This window comes from Tiliqua scincoides, chromosome 2, assembly GCF_035046505.1.
Source record: "Tiliqua scincoides isolate rTilSci1 chromosome 2, rTilSci1.hap2, whole genome shotgun sequence".
Lineage (NCBI taxonomy): Eukaryota > Metazoa > Chordata > Lepidosauria > Squamata > Scincidae > Tiliqua > Tiliqua scincoides.
In genome coordinates this window covers 80,589,787-80,608,866 of record NC_089822.1, presented here as the reverse complement: position 1 = coordinate 80,608,866, position 19,080 = coordinate 80,589,787, and the positions used below count along the sequence as shown (strand labels likewise).

The following is a 19,080-nucleotide window of genomic DNA, read 5'->3' as shown; positions in this document are numbered from 1 at the left end:
TCTGTCTATTGCAAATAGCGTTCAGATAATGTTCAGGGTGTGACACAGGAGGGGACCATATTTAAAACAAAGGACTGAGATTTAGGAAATCTGGATTCCATTTCCAGCTCTCCAACAGGCATTGGGGGAGCCATTGGGTTTTTCTTTCTAAACTTATATAACCTTGAATGTGCAGATCAAAACCAATACATAAAGTCTGATCTGCAAAACAGATAAGTCAGACTACCTGGATCTAAATGGATGTACTCTCATTAAAGTCAACGTGAGTAACCTGCCTTACATCCAAATACTCATGCTTAAATAGTTTGTAGACCAGACCATTAGAGGCTGAAGCAAGTGACTTTTATTTGAGATATTCAGTTCAGCACTGGAGGATTCCAGAAAAGTCAATGGGAGTTAAACTTTCTCTACACAGGGTCAGATGGGATAAAAATAGCCCCAAACATTTTCCGTAACACTGGATTTGAACCAAAGAATAAGAATTAAAAATAATAATAATGCAACACAGTTAACACTGCAATCCTCTGTATGTTAGCATATAAGGAAGTAATTTATTTCAATGGGACTTATTCCCAGATAAATATGTATAAGATTGCAATCTAACTGATGTCTATCCTACAATACTTTCCTGGGAATAAGCCCCACTGAACACAATGGAACTTCTTTCTGAGTAGACGCGTAGGGAAGTAGTTCTCAAACTTTTAGAACCGGGACCCACTTTTTAGAATGACAATCTGTCAGGACCCACCGAAGTGATGTCATGACCAGAAGTGACATCATCAAGCAGGAACATTTTTCACAATCCTAGACTGCAATCGTACCCACACTTACCCAGGAGTAAGTCCCAATGACATTGTTAAAAACATATACATAGTAGCCTGTTAAAAGTGCAAATCTATAACATTTCCCCAAAGCAGTCACATTCCATGGTAGCATCAAGTCTAATATATTACAAATAAAATATTGAAATGAATGGTCACCCACCTAAAATCAGCTTGCGACCCATCTAGTGGGTTCGGCACACAATTTGAGAAATACTGGTGTAGAGGATTGTACTGCTGGTAGTAGATAACAGGTATACAGTACTGATTTTATTTTCAAAGCAACATGTTAGACTTGTTATAGGAAATAAGCCAAATAAAGCAACAATTGTCATGGTTTCTGGTGGCATGCCCTGACAAAGTTCTGAAATAATATCTTCAAAGTCGTCCATATTTTCCAATGCACAAGCAACATGTACTCATTTTTATCATACAACATCTCACTTGAGAGCTTAAAACATATTCAGGCTGCAATCCTATGCCCACTTACCTGGAAATAAACTCAAATGCACATAGGACTTATTTATTAGCAAGCAAGCAGGCATAAGATTCATCTGTCAGAATTTGAAAATTTAGTTAATAATTGTGAAGTGTTGATATGTTGCTGCCAAGTTGCAACCAAGAGATTGTGTTTAACAAATTGGCATTGGTAAAGGAGGGTGCAGCTGTTGTTTTCTCCACCCCAGTTCTATTGCCTCCCTCCCCCTTTAATTATTGCCTAATTTTCCAGCTTATGGGAGAGATGGATGGTTGATGATACTGGAGAAGGAGGGACAAGATAAGCCATGGCTCTGTCATTTTTTGCAACAGTATTGGTGAAGGAAGCAGATGAAGCAACAGAAGCAATCTGTGGGTAGTTTTTTTGGCACCCTAAACAGTCATCCTCCTGCATGAATGTAAATGGGGCTTTTTCTAATTGCTAATCACTTGTATTTGGAAAGAAAAATGCTGGGATTTACACATGCCCTTTACAACAGATGCAAGGCAAGATGGAATTTTATACTCTTCTGATAGTGGAACCTGAAGAAGAAATGTTCAGATAAAATATTGTCTCGTATTTTACTACTCAAACAGTTAAAACTGACTGATAAGCTCTAATATTAGGTCCAAACTTAATACAATCCATAAAATTTGTGTACGTGTCAAGAAATAGGTATAACATCTATTAAATAGCTAAAAGTATAGCAGGTTAAGTTGGAAGAACAACAGAAAGCCTATGTTTGTTCTGAATTGCAAACCAAGCTGCTTGAAAAAAGTGGGGCTGGTGATAAGATTGCCTTAATAGAGTTGTACCAAGCTCTCAAGCCAAATGTGGTAAGTCAGCAGTTCCCAAACTGAGGGTCTAGGACCCACCAGTAGATTGTGACCCAATTTTTGTTGTGCAGTGAAACTGACAGGGCAGATTAGGCTATGTGAATCAAGGATTAAACAAACTGCTACCTGGTGGGGGGGACGGGACACAACGACTGCTGCCCAATCACCATTATAGCCACATCCCTTTATAAATATCCCTTTATAGCCACCCACATTTATAAATCAGGCAGCAATCTCTAGGGCCTCTAAAATATTTGGGAACCACTGTGATAAGTTACTAAAATCAGTAGTAACCACCAGATTTGCCAGAACTCATGATTAAGGATTCTACAACCATAGATTAGCAGCAGAGTGGATGGCTGCAGGTTCAAGCCCTGGCATTTTCAGTTAAAATGAACAAGTAGCAGGTGATAGCAGGTGACCTCTGCCTTAGACTCTGGACCCTGGAGAACCCTGGGTAGACAATAAGGAGGTAGATAAACCAATGACCTGAATTTGTAAGGCAGCTTCATATGAACATCAAGGATACATAGTCTCCAGCACCAGAAAGCAAATAAAATGAAACCATATGTTTTTAAAATAAATTCATAGAATGTTTAGTATTTGTGGTTGACAGCAGTAAATCTGAACTCTGAATTTTGTTGCTTCTGTGAGTTTAAAATAAAAAAGCACAGGGCCAGATTTCAATGTGGATTGTAGCAGGTACAGAAATGAATGTATGTCAGATGTGTTCATTTTAAAAAGCCACAAGTGCATGTATGACCTTATAAACTCTCTTAACAATGCATGCTATTGCAGCCAGTATCAGAAGAATATTGCAAGATTAGCACTGCCACCGAATTTTACCTAAATTAAAATTAGAGTCAAATTTGGGTTTTCCTGTTGAATTCTGTGTGCCTTTAAAAGGACTCCCATAAGACAGACTGAATTTCTCAACAGCAGAGATGGCTTATCCATCTCTTACTACTCCTCAAAACTTCCCTTTATTTAAAGAAAACTGTGAAGTTTATTTGGAGCATCCTGTTCAGATGAAACATCTCTAGTAATCTGGGGCAGATCAAACCAATTTTTATTATATTATGATCTCAGGGAAGTTTATATGTCTCTTGGGAGGAACACTCATTGTTTCAAGGGCATCTTTCAATAGCGATCCACACACTTTAATCAACAACCTTTAATGGCATCACCACTTATAAGCATACCAATCATGACAAAAGCTGAATTGTTATTAATTGTTAGGGAAAGAAAAACCAATCAGCTATAATATTAATCCAACAAATCTTCTGGCATTCAAGGATTCTCCAGCATGAGACAACATGGCTCTGCCTGAGATATAATTTAGGCTGACATTCACACTTCATGATAAGTTGCTTCCTCCATCTGGGTTTATAATTAATTGAAATGGTGTGTCAAAAAACTAGAATATACTAACAGATTGGGCTGCCTCACTGGAAGAATGAGTTTTACAGCAGTTGTAAACATCACACAAAAAGCACATGGTGGCACACAATGCTGGTGCACCAGTGGGAAGACCAGAGCCTTCTTACATGTGCCGGCAGGCCCTCTTCTGGACCTGGCAAGATAAGTAAGGTCACAGGGGAGGCGGGACAAGATGGGGTAAAGGTGGAATAAAGGGGCAGAATGAGGCAATGATGGAGAGGGGGATGGAATGGGGTGGCAGTGGGGCGGGGGATGGGTGGATCCAGTTTGGGAAGGGGGTGGGTTGCTGCTGAATCATACTCCCCCTTCCTGGACCCAATTCCACATCCGCAGGTCACTGCTGACATGCACCAGCAAATTATCTAGCAGAAGTTTGAGCAGACCCCTCCATGCTGCAGAGGATTATCCCAGGTAAGGAAATGAATGAAGGGAAGGCTCCTGTACTCAGAGGAGAGCTTTACAACTGCACCCCCCCCAGATGCAGTGGTAGCCATTTTGGTGTTGCATTGGCAGGGGGAAGCATAGGATTGGGTTGTAAGAAAAATACAGAAAACCTACCTACCTACTTAAACACAATACCATACATCACTTGAAAAAAGAAAAGCCATCCAGCTGCAGCAATGAGCCTTTTGTGGAACACAAAAAGGCACCCAAATGAAGGTCTGACAATACACACTCCTGCTATACATTTCTACATTCTCCTAGTAGGTGTGAATTTTGGCTCAACTTGTTCCAGGTTTACAAACTGGACCAGAAAGGAGAGGTTCTAGTGGAACACTGCCTGTCTGTAATGCCCTATGGTAAAAGTTCATAATTTATTTTCAGTGTCGAGAACCTTGGCCAGGAAATACTATAATAAAAATGAGGTAGTAAATTTAGTCAAGTACGGATAAATATTTTTATCTTTCAAAGGTCCTGTCAACACCAGAAATTTTATGACAGACAACCCAGTATTGGAATGCATGTCCCTAATCTATTTACACACTTGATTTTAATCCGAATCTTGTTCAGGTCTTATGTTCACATTCTGATGTACTCTAGAGCTTTGGACTAGTAGTTATTTGAAGAAAAAACAAAACACCTACTGATTATGGTATGTACTGGAATTAGGCTTGCATCTACATTGGGGAGGACAATTTGCCCTGTGAATAAGCTCCTTAATAAAAAGTTGGTTACAATGGCAGCACCTTGACACAACCACTGCTCTTACTGAATACAGGTAGAGTCTGTTTATCTGCATTAGTTCCGTTCTGTGACTCAGCGCAATTAACAAAAAATGTGTTGTGCTGAGTCCATAGAGTTAGAGTCCATAGAGCAAATAGGCTGCAGCCTGAAACTTCTGGTTGGAAGGAAACTAAGGCAGCTGTTCTCAATTCCCTCCCCTCCGTACTCAGCCCTCCTGTTGCCAGCTGTCCTGCTTCTTTCACAGTTGGAATGGTGAGCTTGCTTGGGAAGCTTCTATGTCCCAGGCGGCCTCCCAACAGCACTGCAGGTTCTTCTCCTCCTCCTCCTCCTCGCTGCTGCCGCTCCTGCAACACTCCCAACCACCATCATGGAAACTCCTCTGCCCCAGAACATTCTGGGACTTGCAGTCTGGCTCTCTGCTCACCCTCACCTGTCTCTCCAAGGCTTCCCAAGAACCTGCATCATCTGGGGAGGGGATTCAGCAAACACTACCTGGGTTTTTTAATGCAATCCCCTCTCCTCCCCCTCCTGCTCCTGAGCCCTCCGTGTTGCCAGCTGTCCCGCTTCTTTCACAGGTGGGATGCTGATCCTTTAAAAGTCCAGCCCTTTGTGTTTCTACTCGGAAGTAAGCCCCATTCCAGTCAATGGGGCTTACTCCCAGGAAAGTGTGGAGAGGATTGGGCTGTAAATCACATGCTTTGCTTGGTGGTAAGGCTTTGGGATAGCCTGTCCCATCTGGGGGGGGGGGGGTTCAGCAAACACTCCCTGGTTCTTTAAAGCAATCCCCTCTGTTGCTAAGGCACCCGCCTGTGTGTGTGTGAGTGTGAGTGTGAGTGTGTGTGTGTGTGAGAGAGAGAGAGAGAGAGAGCGTGCGCGTACACGCGCGTGAGCAAGAGCAAAAGCTCCACCTCCACCTCGCTGCATGTGTTCTGGCTACAGAGGTTCTTGCCCCCCTTCAATGTAGGATTCTTCAATGTAGGGTGTTCTAGAGTCTATGCACATTGTCATTGAATCAAATAATTGGAGACCGAACAATGTTCACATACACTAAGGAACAGAACAAGGATTTCCATCTTCATTGGGAAAATCCCAACTTTTCCCAATAAGTTTTAATTTTATATATATATAAAATAACTTTATTTACTTCTCTGATTTTCTCAGTGCCTGTGTGTGTGGGGGGGGGGGTACAAGAACTAGAGAAGGGGGACTGCTTTCAAAGTCAAAATATGTATGAATACTGCAACTGAAAAATGGCACAAATGTGCTAACTGTAGTTTTTCCCCATAATGTACACAGGAGAGAGTTTGGTCCTTGGTAGGCTTCTATGATGTATATTTTGGGAAAAGCCACAAAATTATATATGTGCACAGCAGTGATAAATGATGCTACACACCTGTATTTTGCAGACTGTGTACAAAAGCATGTTTCATCAGATTATGATTATTTGAAGAATTGAAAAAAAAAATTGCGTATTTTCCTTTCATTCAACTTCGTCTTCCATAAGGATCAAAAAGTGCCTGGAATCTCAAGTGTCTGGAATCTTTTATTCTCCCCAAGGGAGCATCAAACTGAATAAATCAAATTTAATTCAATTTCTTGTGCCACCTTCACCAAGAAGAATAGGACTTGCACAGTAACTATATGTGTCCAGTCTTTGTTGCATTCCTATGCATTCCCACAGGAGTCTGGGTTCCCCCTTTCTTATGAATGCTTTAACATTAAAGCTCTGAGCAGAAATACTGAGAGAAAATGAAAGATTAAGGCCCAAATCCTAACCAACTTTCCGGCACTGGCATAACTGCCCCAATGGGACATGTGCTGCATCCTGCAGTTGGGTGGTACTCATGGAAGCCTCTCAAAATAAGGGAATGTTTGTTCCCTTACCTCGGAGCTGCATTTCCCTTATGTCGGTGCTACAAAGTGGGTTCAGATTGCGCCCTAAATATCACACGTTTCCATTGAGAACACAATAAGTGTCCAGATTCACCAGACTCACTTTTTTGCCTCATCCTATCATTCATCACCATTCACCATGTGATGATTAAGATCGCCTTGCTTCCTTCTTAGACCCATATGCTTAAGGAAAATTTCAGTATACAATTCAGCAGGACAGAGGTTTCCCTGAAACCCCCTTAAATTAGTGTCATTGCAAAAAGAATGCATGCAGGGGTGTGGGGTGGTTAGAAATTCCAGTCTCCCTGAGTACAGAGCAAGGAAACCCAACTTTGGAGTTCCAACAATCATGGAAGGGTCCAGAGACCCTCAATGAGGACAGTGCCAGTCATACACAGGGATATCCCTCATCAGGGTTGGAATTCAGCAGTGGTGGGGGTGACCTCTGACTAGCTCAAAAATTAAATGAGATGCCTAGAAAGAAAAGAAACAAAAGGGAGAAAGGATGGAGTTGGGACAAAAAAGCTGGAAGCAGAAAGGGGAAAGGACTGCCTTGATAAAGAGCAGGAGATGGAGCAGATTAAAAAAGAGCTATTCCCCCTCCTCTGCCCACTTCTGCCTTGCTTTCTTTGGACACAAAAAAGCTCTGTCTTTTCCACTCTGGGGATGATACCAAGTTGTTCTTGTGATTTTTGAATAGTCAAAATTCACCACAAATCATGATCATTTCAGCACCAAGGATTCAATCCCATTATGTCATAACCATATTTGTCTCTAATTTCTTGAGATTTCTAATGGGGTTAAGGAGCCACCTAATTAACTGTTTACTTACCAAGATACACAAAGGTCATGCCTGGTTATCCACTGGGGTTCTGTTGCAGAACCCCCAGTCGATAACAAAAAAATCAGTGGATATCAAACCAGTAGAAAAATATCTTTAAATACCTGCTTCCAGATTCCTTGCCCCTCCACTGTCGTCGCAGAATGCATCAATATAGACGCTACACCACATTCATTGATATAGCATGATACAGCATCTATACTAATGCATTCTGTGGTGCCCTGTGGTGCTTTGGGGCACAGGTCTGTAATGCCACTCCCTGCATCACACACCCCCCCACTGTTCTTTAAAACTGTTCTTTAACCCCACTGTTAAACCGGCGTGGTTTAACAGTGTAAAGGTAGGAAATGGGATTTTGGCACTTTTTCCCCCTTGTTACAAGGCATTTAAAAGTGGACCCCAGAATCATTGAGGCCAAATCAGTGGATACTGACGTCCCACATGTATATGTTAGCAAACAGTGGCTGAAGTTCTAGGAGCCCCACAAGAAGGGAACCAAACTGCTGGCAGTGGGTGTCAGTCACGAAGGTGGTACTTTTTGAGTGATGTGGGTGAAACCGACAAAGATGAATCGTCAAACAATTCCATAGGTTTCACATGACATCAGCGGCGTAGCTAATGATCATGTAGCCCGGTGCCAAGCTCAAAATGTTGCCCCGGAAGTGATGTCTCAACAGGAAGTGACATCACGCCCCAGCTTTTTAAAAAGTGAAAATTGGGAGGAACCCACCTCCTCACCTAAGCAGCTTGCCACGCACTTGCTCTGCCACCTCTCCCAGTCAGTGGCATAGCTAAGGCATCTATCTGCTACCTGGGGTCAAAGAAGATTTGTAGCCCCCCTCCCCAGAGAAAATCAAATTTAATTAAGTAAATAAATAAAAAGTATGCCCGTTATTGGTCAGAGACACTGTGCTGGGGTGAAGTGGAACGGTTATTCTCCCCTTGCTAAATATAAGAGGGGCACCACTTGAAAAAGTGCCTTTGTAACCAGTTAGCAGGGGTAACTGAATGGAAATGAAATGAAATGAGAAATACATGCACTCATATTAACACCTTATTGGTTTCATGTTGTATCATAATAACATGTCATTGCAACATGTCAATAACATAATAACATGTCATTGCCTCTAAGAACAATGAGTTTCATAGGTCAGTTGTGAGTTAAGAAAATCCACTTTTTGTTCCATAAGGCAGTTGTGTTTTCATTTTATGGTTAATTGGTCATAACTTTTGATAGATTAAAGATATTCCAATGCTGTTTGTTTCACTGTGTACTGCATTAAATTACCTTTCCAATGATATATAACATGATGGTAATATTCATAAATACCAAGATTTTCACAATTTTGGTCACTAGTGTTAAGCTCAGCTTGTTGCCCCCCTAAAGCTTGATGTCCAGTGCAACTGCTACCCCCTGCACCCCCTTAGCTATGCCACTGCATGACATACTCAATTGCAGCTTCTGCCTGGAAGCTCAGATTTCCATGAGCTAAGACAGTAGTTGTGGCATGTGAGAACTCTGAGAAACCATGGACAAGGACTCATCTAATCTGGATGTTTCATGTAATCAGCTCTGTTCTTAGTCACTGAGGCTAAGTAATAGGCCTATTTAACTATAGCAACAGTGTGAGAAATGTAAGTGTGCCCAAGAAATAATCACAGTCTGCAGTTCCCTCATCATTTATATGGGGCAGGAAGGATTGCACACTGTGCTCCCTGATCGGCACCCCTGCAAAAAAGAAATATACCTCAATGAATCACAACGGTATAGCATGAGCAAGAAAAGGAAATCCTATTATTTTCATTATGCTCTCAACTCTGTTTTACTCAGGCATGCCATCCACATTTCCTTCCTTTGTAAAGAAGACTATCTACTGCCTGTTTCATGAAACCGTCCTTTAACAGAGCAAAAAATGAACTTGGCTTTGATGTTCAGTATGATGATATTCAGTTTATACGGCAGTTTAGCACTGAGAAGCAAGCACAATGCATATGACTAGAAGTCTGATATATTATATAACAACTCTGATGCAGTCAGCTGCTACTGAAATATAGGCTGATATCCTCCCCTGTGAGTCATGCTGATCTCCTGAATATTTAGCTGATTTGGTCTTTCCAGGTAAATGTTACCAGGTTTTCCAAAAGAGGGAAATATACACATCAAAGAGAGTCAAGAATTTACTACATAGTTATATGAGTCAAGTCAGAAAAAGGTAAAGGCATCCTTGCTCCAACTATTTTCAGGATGGCACAATCAACTCAAGAAGTTAGAATAAATATGCATAAAGCCTACCCTCCAGTCTTTGCTAACTTCCAGATGGCAAATTACTAAACAGCAAGGGTCTTTATAAGCTAGGCCTTGCTTCACAATATAGTGTCTGTGATTCTTTGTCAGTGGCAATGACTTCATGACATATTTGAGTATCACCACTCAGGCCGTTCCATCTGCAAGGCACGTACATTCGCTGTTAAACACACAGAGCTCCTTTTGTTGATAGAAAATGGTCCTCTGGCCAGATTCAAACAGACATCCCACTGGAGTGCATCCTTATTGTCAGCAGTAGTGCCAAAGGAGGCCTTCTGTTGCTGCAATCAGATAATTAGTCTGTACCCTTGGGAAAACCAATTCAGTTGTTTCACCCTGAACCCAGGTGTCAGCAAAATGCTGGAGGATAATTTGGAAATCTTGTATCCCAAATTGATCTACATGTTACAAAGGAAAGATTGCATGAGCAGAATGAGAGAGGAGAGAAAGAGTTAGAGACTGGGATACAGTTATTCAGATGCTTACTAACTGTTTCAAAGGAAAACAATTGTCACTATTTATTTGCAATGTAGATGGAGTTTATTGCTTTTCATTAAATCTGAGTATTTTTAAAAATCTAAGTGCAAAACAGTGAGAAACTAGCCTGACTGATCTAGTAGTTAATTCTTTCTAAAATAGGTTTATTAGAGGTTAAATAATCTGAGCTGTTCAAAATGCACAGTTATGCTTGGGGAGGAGAATAACAGAACACACCATTCCCAAAACAGAAGCTAAACTGTCCATCTGGTTGACATAAATGACCCAGAAGGATCAATGGTCATATTGAAAGGCAGCCTTTTATGTTCAAATTTTGAATTGGTGGGTAAAAAGGGGATTGCCAGGGTAAAAAAAAAATTGGGTTGCCATGGTCACAGAAATCACAGTTTGAAAGCGACTGGCTGCACAATCAGATGCAGATTTTGTCTAAGGAAAGTTGCATGGAGGATTTTTAAGAGTATCTGACTGGGGGCCCAATCCTATCCAACTTTCCAGTACTGGTGCAGCCGCAATGCAGCTTGGAGATAAGGGAACAAATGTTCCCTTATCTTGAGAAGGTTTCTGTGACTGCCTCCCCACCAAAGGATGCAGCTCACATCCCACTGACACCACTGCACCAACCCTGGAAAATTGGATAGGATTGGGCCCTGGGTGTCCAGTGCCAGCACTGCATGCTAACCCACGAATGAATATGAGTGTTACAAAATCATCTGGCACTGATAACACAGGGTAACATACATTTTGCTTCCTTAAACATTACACCAATTCCTGGGTATATTTGGGGTGCTGATTCCAAAAATGGCATCCGTTTTGTCCTATCACATCTAGATTTGGAGACACGGTGTAGCCTCTTTAGTGAATGGTTCAAGCAGCTTCCTCATAAGGAAGCCTACACCATGGCTTCCTCATGAGGAAGCTGCTTGAACCATTCACTAATAAGGCTATACTATATCTCCAAAACTAGATGTGATAGGAAAAAAGGGAGGCCATTTTTGGAATCGGCACCCCAAATTCATATCAAACCACCATAAAGTTTGGGAAAAACTTTTCTGACCCTCAATTTTGTAGGTCTGTGGAATCAGGACTTCATTCCCTGTGTTGTGATTACAGCTTGGACAGGCTTCCAGGGATCAGGTGAGACAAACCTATTTTGAGCCTAGCTTGAGCCCCAGAAACTACAGCTCCAACCTTGTTATACACGGATTTTTTATATACGGATTTGGCTCAACATGAATGTCCACTGCAAATGAGAATGAATGTGCTGATCCCTGGAGAAGGGGAAAAATGCATCTCTTTAAAATTACAGTTTTAAAAACTTGCTTTTCTTACTGTTGTAGAGCAACAGTCATGCAAGCAATCATTCCATTCTTCAGCTGAGCCAGGCAAAGGCAGGGAGTCCTTTGCATTTCTAATTGCTGATTGCCTCTCTACAACAGTAAGAAAAACTGTTTTTAAACCACAGTTGTAAAGGGATGCACTTTTTAACTTTTTAAAACTGCTTTTTAAAAACCCATTTTATGATTTCAGCAGGGAGTCCCAGAATCAAACCCCTGCAGATGTCAAAGCATGACCTTATTCCATTAGGAGCAATGGAGGGGCAAGAAACCTGGAAATAGGTCTTTAAATCTATTTTTCCACTGATTTTTTATCCATTGATTTTTTTTTATTCATGAAGGGTTCTAGAATGGAACCCTATCGGATTATGAGGGACGACCTGTACTGCTAATAGCAATGTTTACCTCTAGAATGTGGAAAACAAATACAGGTCCAGCCTATTTATACATGGATTTTTTATACACGGATTTGACTCAACATGAATGGCCCCCTGCAAATGAAAAAGAATGTGCTGATCCCTGGAGAAGGGAAAAATGCATCCCTTTAAAATCAGTTTTAAAAACTGAACAGTCCTTTAACAACAGCCTCTTTAATGAGAGGGGGGGGCAGCAGGCTAACAATCCATCAATCCTTCTCTCTCCTGCAGACCCCTCTCTTCCCCCAGCACATAAAAGAAAGGTGATCATTTTGCATTGGTGAAGGGAGGGGCTGAGTGAAGTGCTGATGGATTGTCTTCTTAATGACTCTTATCTTAGAATCAAAAGGTCAGCAAGGCTGTTTTTCAATCACTGGAGCAAAGAAACTTTGTTTTTTAAATTGATTTGCTATAGTGTGTTTTTTTAAAACCGCGTGAGTGCTTCGAACGGAACCCATGCGAATAATTAGTCTCAACCTGTAGTAAGAGAGTAACTATGAGTCTGAGCTTTCCTCTTACCACAATTAATAAACTGCAATTAATTTTATTTGTCTATAAATTTTGCCCTAGCTTTGAGGTAAAAAATGTGGCCTTCATCTTTTTTGTGAAATATGGCACAGGAGCAGTTTTCTCACAAGTCACCATTGCAACCCTTTTATGCCAGTGCCAAGATTTCTATTGCTCAGTTGGGGAAAAAAGTTCAACCATATCTCTTGGATACAAATGTGTACATTCCTTATTTGCTACAGTTGTTGTAATTCACAGCCATATTGATATTTTAATGCAAACCACACTCTTCTCTCTCACTATGCAGTTATTATTCTTTGAACATTCAATACTTTTCTAAGCACCTACATGTGTGTACATAGAAAAGTTATCTCTTTAACTGTAATCTTTACCTTACTTTCATAAAAGAAAATTTGTTTAATAAAATTCATGTTAAAGACACACATAGACACAGTAGCAAAAAAGAGACAGTCAAACATTAATTGCCCTGTGCCAAACTTCCACATTTGAAAACCACATGTGACGCATGTGGCTGATCTGCTTCCTGCTCAAGTGACTGGGAAGCAGATCAATGCAGCTTGCTTCTGTGGTGGGCTGGAGGGAGGCAGCAGCAGACTCAGAGTGAAGGGCGCCCTGAATTTACCACTCCTCCAACTGCTCAGACACAAGCTGCATCAGGTCGCCTCATGGGTGCGCCACTCCTGCTATACTAGAACATGAGCAGCCTTGCTGAATCATACAGTAATGCCAGAAGAGATAGCATGAAGTCATGAAGGCCGGAAGCTAGCAGTAAGCTGCTATGTCCACACTGCGAATAAGGCTAGCTGACATTTTCAAGAGGCCTTCAATGGCTGGCATATGTGAAGCAACCGCTGAGTACAGTATTTAAGAGCAGGAAAGACGAGAATAACTGTCAAGACTTCCAATGTGCTTCACGCTAAAACGAAACTTGTCGGAGAGGTACCGAGAAGGAACTGCCTATCCATTTTAAAGACCAGCGGAGCACTCTTGCTGTTTCGACAGCAAGAATATGTAGTGGAAAGGTTGAGTGGAATATGAGGAGGAAAAAAATTAATCTATTTATTCATATTATGCAAAAATCTTCACTAGTTCCTACGAGCAGAGGAAAGATAACTGCCTGTCCATTATTCTACAATGAACTGAGGACTTTATAACTCTATCAACATTTGAATCTATGGCTTATAGAAAACAATTATTTATGGATGTATTTTTGGGCATTTAGAAGCTTTTTTAAAAGCTTAAACCACTCCTAAAAGGGGGGGGGGCTAACTATCACCAACACTAAAATGAAGTTAAAAACTGAAAACTAAAATCAACTAAAACTCAGCCTAAAAAAGCTAAAACTAAAACCAAGATAAAAACTCTGAAAACTAAACTAAAACTAAAAACTAAAACTAAAAACACTTGAAGCTAAAATAGCTAAGGATTAAAACAGAAGCTAAATATCAAATAAAAGTCGAGACTAAAAAGACTGGAATAAGAAGCTAAAAACTGAAACCTGCTGAAACCCACAACCTTGGTGAGCTTCCTCAGAGACCACAGTTTTCCTCAGAAAGCGGGGGAGAGAGCGGGGAGGAGGCGTGCCGGGGAGGCAGAGAGAGGGTGGGTAGGAGGCGTGCAGGAGGGAGGGAGGGAGCAGGGAGGAAGGAAGGCAATGTGTGATGGGCCCTATGGTGGGGCAGCAGAGATTGATCCCACTTGCCCACCATGTACAGTCAATAAATTTATCAGCACTGGCCTTCTGCTGAAAGCTGTAATGACTATAACAACACCCTCATATTTTGAATGCTTCTGCTATTATAAAGGGCTTAGTAGTTGCCAGTGGTGTTGCTAGGGGGGGTGCAGGTCACACTAGGTGATGCGCACAGGGTGGTGACACCACTACTTGCCAAAATTTTTTAAATTTTATATTTTTGAATAATCCCATCATGTTATATATCAATTGATACATAATTTCATGCAGAAGGCAGTGAAACCAACCATGTTGAAATATCTCTGTTCTACCAAAAGTTATAGCCAAAAAAACTCAGCAGGGGCAGGGCAATGGTACATCACCATACCTACCACCCAGGGCATTGCCCTGCCCACTGTGATAGGGGTGACACACTGGCCTCCTACACAGGTGATGCGAACCCTAGTGACCCAACTAGTAGTTGCCCTTAAAAAGTATACTAATTTACCTGAAACTTTTTTTTTCAAAACATAACATTGTTTTCATAACTTTTTAAATATAAGGTGAATTCCTCTACAGCTGCTCTCTTGACCACAAGGTCATGTATCTGCATACAGCCACAGCAGCTGCTTCAGATGCAAGTAGCAGTACAGCCTGCCCTTTGATGTAATAATTTACATCCTTAAGTCTCTGTGGATGTTTAACCTATGAGGAACTTAGTGGTTATCTTTATTTTTAATGCCTGACCCTTTCACCCTCAAACATTGTAAGTCGGAGGATGAGATTTCAGCGTGTCTTTTCTGAAACTCATCAACGCCTCTTGCCCACAGCTGCAACTCAACACAAAACGAATCCTTAATCGGTTGGTTTCAGCTTTCATTACAAGTTCAGTATATAAAGTAAGTTTCCTAATGAGCTTTCCATTAGTATCCACATGATAGGGAAAAAATGAAACCAAGAAATGAGGAAAAATTCCTTAAATTACAAGTGGGGAAAGAAAAGAAGAAATGACATCATACTAAGCCATGAGAGGCAGTTTATTTAAGCCTTCTGATTTCTGTGAAACTGATGTTTCAGAAGCAATACAGTAGTCACCAAACTGGGAACAGAGACAGAGCTAAGAAGAAGACTCTTTATAGGACACATCTCAGACACATCTAATATCAAAGCAATGGGTTCAGATTAGAATGGATAGGGACATTGGAAATATGAATTGGATGATTCCAACCGAGTTCATTTATGGCAGACAACACAACTTTTGTGTTAAAATGACAAATACAGATCTTGGTTCTCCATTTACTCCAGAAAACACAAAAGGAAGCTATACATTCAAGATCTAGGTATGTGAGGAATAATACCATCATGGCAAGGGAGCCAGTAAGTAACCCAAAAATATTTTTTTCAGCTGCAACCCTAGTTTTCTTGTTCTGAATGCAGCCTGAAAACATGTAAAGAGTAATAGTAATGGGTGTTACAAAAGTGAATAAAAAGAAACTGACCGGCCCAAATACTGTATTTCAAAATGTGAGTACTTTTAGCTCATAATAATGCACAATGTACAAAGGTGCATTTGCTTCTAATTCAGAGCCTTATGGGAATATAGCAAACATGCTGAATATAGCATTAAAAATATTGCTCTCTACTGCATTGTGCTGCAAAGCAGTATTCCCATGAAAGAAAGTAACTGCAAGTCAAACCAGAATAGAGCTTGCAACGTCGAAGGACCAGGTGATAAAAGGTTTCAGCCACAGGAGACCCAGCATAAGGATTTGCCACAAGGACTCTAGAAACCTGGTATTGGAACTGTCCGATGGTTGTGACAACAAGTTGGAATGAACCGAAGGAATGATTGAGACATGTTTCGATGGTTTGCCAGTGCTATGGCTTTAAAAAAAATTGCATGTGCGAATATATATAGAGAAGCATTTAGCGTTGCTATAGTCATTGCAGCTGTTCAACATTTACATTCGGCTCCTGAGTTATGGATGTCTGACTTATGGACATCCCAACTTATGGACAGCTGCGTTGGTGCTTTCATGCAGGTGACTGCATCTGTTTTTCTGTTTTCTTGGAGGAATGATGGTGCTTTTCCAACTTACATCCAGTCCAACTTCCAGACAAACCTCTGGAATTGAATCAGGATATAAGTAGGAGACTTAGGATATTATTTTTAATTAATATATAGTGCCATCAATGTACATGGCACTATGCGTGGAGTAAAAAAGTCAGGTCCCCATCCCAAGGGGCTTATAATCTCAAAATGTATGCAAGGGAAAAAAGAGAGGGAAGGGGATGGAGGCAGAAGTCAACAAGTGAAGCATATGTGATGCTTGCAGTTTCACATTTCACAGTATTGAGAAGTGGTTACCAGTGCTCAAAAGATTGATTCTATTGGACTGCTTTTCTGGCAGCTACACTGGCTGCTCTTCTGATTCAGGTTAGAGGGCTGGAGGTGCATGGGTGAGCTTTCTCTGTAGTGCCACCATAGTTATAGAATTCCCTTCCTAGGGATTTAAGAACTAGCCCTTCCCTAACAGCTTTTTGACAAGGTCTAATTTATTTTTTTAAATTTTTGCAAGTGTTTGGATGATTGTTTTGGTGGTTGGCCTCCTGTGTGTATATTGTGTACTGTTTGCCACATGCAACTCTTTTTCTTTTTCTATGATATTAGTTTTGAATGCTTTATTGTATGCTTTTATGTTTATTTTTATAAAACTTTGTAATCTGCCGTGGGCATTTGTTTTGGCAGGGGAAAGGTGGGGGTGTACACGCACAGATAGATCAAATAACATAACTTGTATTGCAGAGGGGATGGGGTTGAAAAACAGGATCAGTGTAGGGAATGCTGTGGTTGATTTGTCTCCTAGATCAGCCACAGATTTCAAACTACACTCACTAGGTTGCAACCCTACTAGCTGCATGTTTGTAATGATGGAATGGTCACATGTGAGAAACGGTCTTGTGAGATGTAGGTTTCATAAGCCCTATGTCACACTATCTTCTACACATTGACTGAACGCTTGAAAAGGGAGCCATTCATGTCTGGAATTTTATTCCCAATCTCTGCACAATTAGGGGAAAGAAAGACTAGGTGCATATAGGTTCTTTCACATAATTGGGAAGTCTATGCAGTCCTGGATCGCACTTGAACATTCACCTTTATGAGGGTACAGTACTACTCTCAGCTTCTTCTACTAAATGAGCAGAGGTTAGGAGGCATAGCCAGGTCTTTGGCTTCACTCCCCCTACAAGAATTCAGTCAATGCATGAAAGGGAAGGTGGGAAAGGGTGCTGATATGACTGACCTTTTCACCTTTGTTTATGTACCATTCTCATACAACAAGGAAGAGGAATTTGTTCTTTTCTTTAAAAAAAAGTAACACATGTTAAGACTGCAACACTGAGCAGGCATAACCATGTACAGGTGTAACCCCTGAAATTAATTTTTTTAACCTCTTAAAAAATAAATCTAGATTTTAACTATGTCTATTACTTTTAATGCTAGAAGGTGTGACCTGCATAAAGCAGAGTTAGAAAGTGAGCGTTTTGACAAATGCTCAGTGCACCTGAAGCCTGGACTTTGGTGCTGCTGGTGGTGATGATTGTGGCAGCGTGATGAAAAATGACAACTATGATTTCAAATGAAGGTGTAAGATGATATATTAAAAGAAAGGCAGAATTAGGAGAAGAAAGAGGCCGTTGTAGACCTTGGCAGTTCAGCAGCCAGAATATGTTTCCCAGATACATTTGAGTAACCTATTGCTTCTTCTTTCATGTTATGTTCTTCTCCTCTCCCACCCCAGATAGCGAAATTATTCCTGTGTCAATTTATTCTCATAGAGCTTTGTTCCGCTAAAAGAAAACTCAACCTTTCAAATAGATGGAAAAAAGTCAGTTTCCCAGGCATAGCGCCTCCAGCTAAAGTTACAGTTTCTGAAGTTGATTAGGAATGTTATGGCTGTGTTCCTTCTTCAGCGCACAAGAAAAATGTCACAGATGGTTACTACATCAGAACTCTGAGGTACCAATTACACCATGCACCATGAAGAGCTGGAGGCCCAGTTTCTGATGAAGAGCTGTAGCAGCGTAACTGGCAAACAGTGCAGGAAGCAAGAATATGGTTCAAGCCACCAGGATGGGCTTTTATAGTGAACCCCCCTGAAACAGACTCCCCTACCTTCATTACTGGAGGATAATGGACATTCATGCAGAACTACAACCAGGTTTAGGGACCAGAGTGTTTCCTAGACAAGGGAACCAGCAGGATCAGGATGGTTACCAGATGGACCGCAATGGGTGACATCCCTGGGCCTCTTCAGATTAGCACCCACCATGAGTCCCTAATTTAGGGCCACTGGCTTCCCCAATAGGTGGTCCTATAAAGTTGTCCTCTCATGGCTGAATTTCTTCAGTGCCTCACCACACTAGATAGAAAAGAAGCAGGAGAACGGGAGCATACCCATTTTTTTTTCTCTTTTAAAGTCATTATTTTTAGGTACTTGTGATGTCCGTGGACCTGTGGCCCCAGGTCAGAAAGAAATGGGGTCTCAAAAGGGAATCTCTGTGATGCGATTGCCCCTCCTTACAGTGTCCCTGGCCCCTGAACAGAAACACCAACCTGGTGGTAGTTGTGCATACCTTGCTTAATCCAGTAAGTGCCTTTACATTCATCCCAGGTCCCCTGTTATTTCACAGAGTTCACCTGTGGGGTTCAACAAGAGTTACTTCTCACCCTAGACACAGGGTCAGTTGGCTTTCTCTGTGGCCTGAGTGCTGGAAGGTCTTGGCAAGGCTTCCCCCAAGCAACTCCAGCTGGGGTGGAGCAATGGGGTA

General features: G+C 41.2%; 1 protein-coding gene across 2 annotated transcripts in view; it reads right to left on the bottom strand.

Annotated features, from left to right (window-relative positions):
• The window catches only part of ADAMTSL1 (ADAMTS like 1), a 301,635-nt gene that overhangs the window by 182,701 nt on the left and 99,854 nt on the right, over positions 1 to 19,080 (bottom strand). The gene's annotated exons all lie outside the window — the stretch shown is intronic.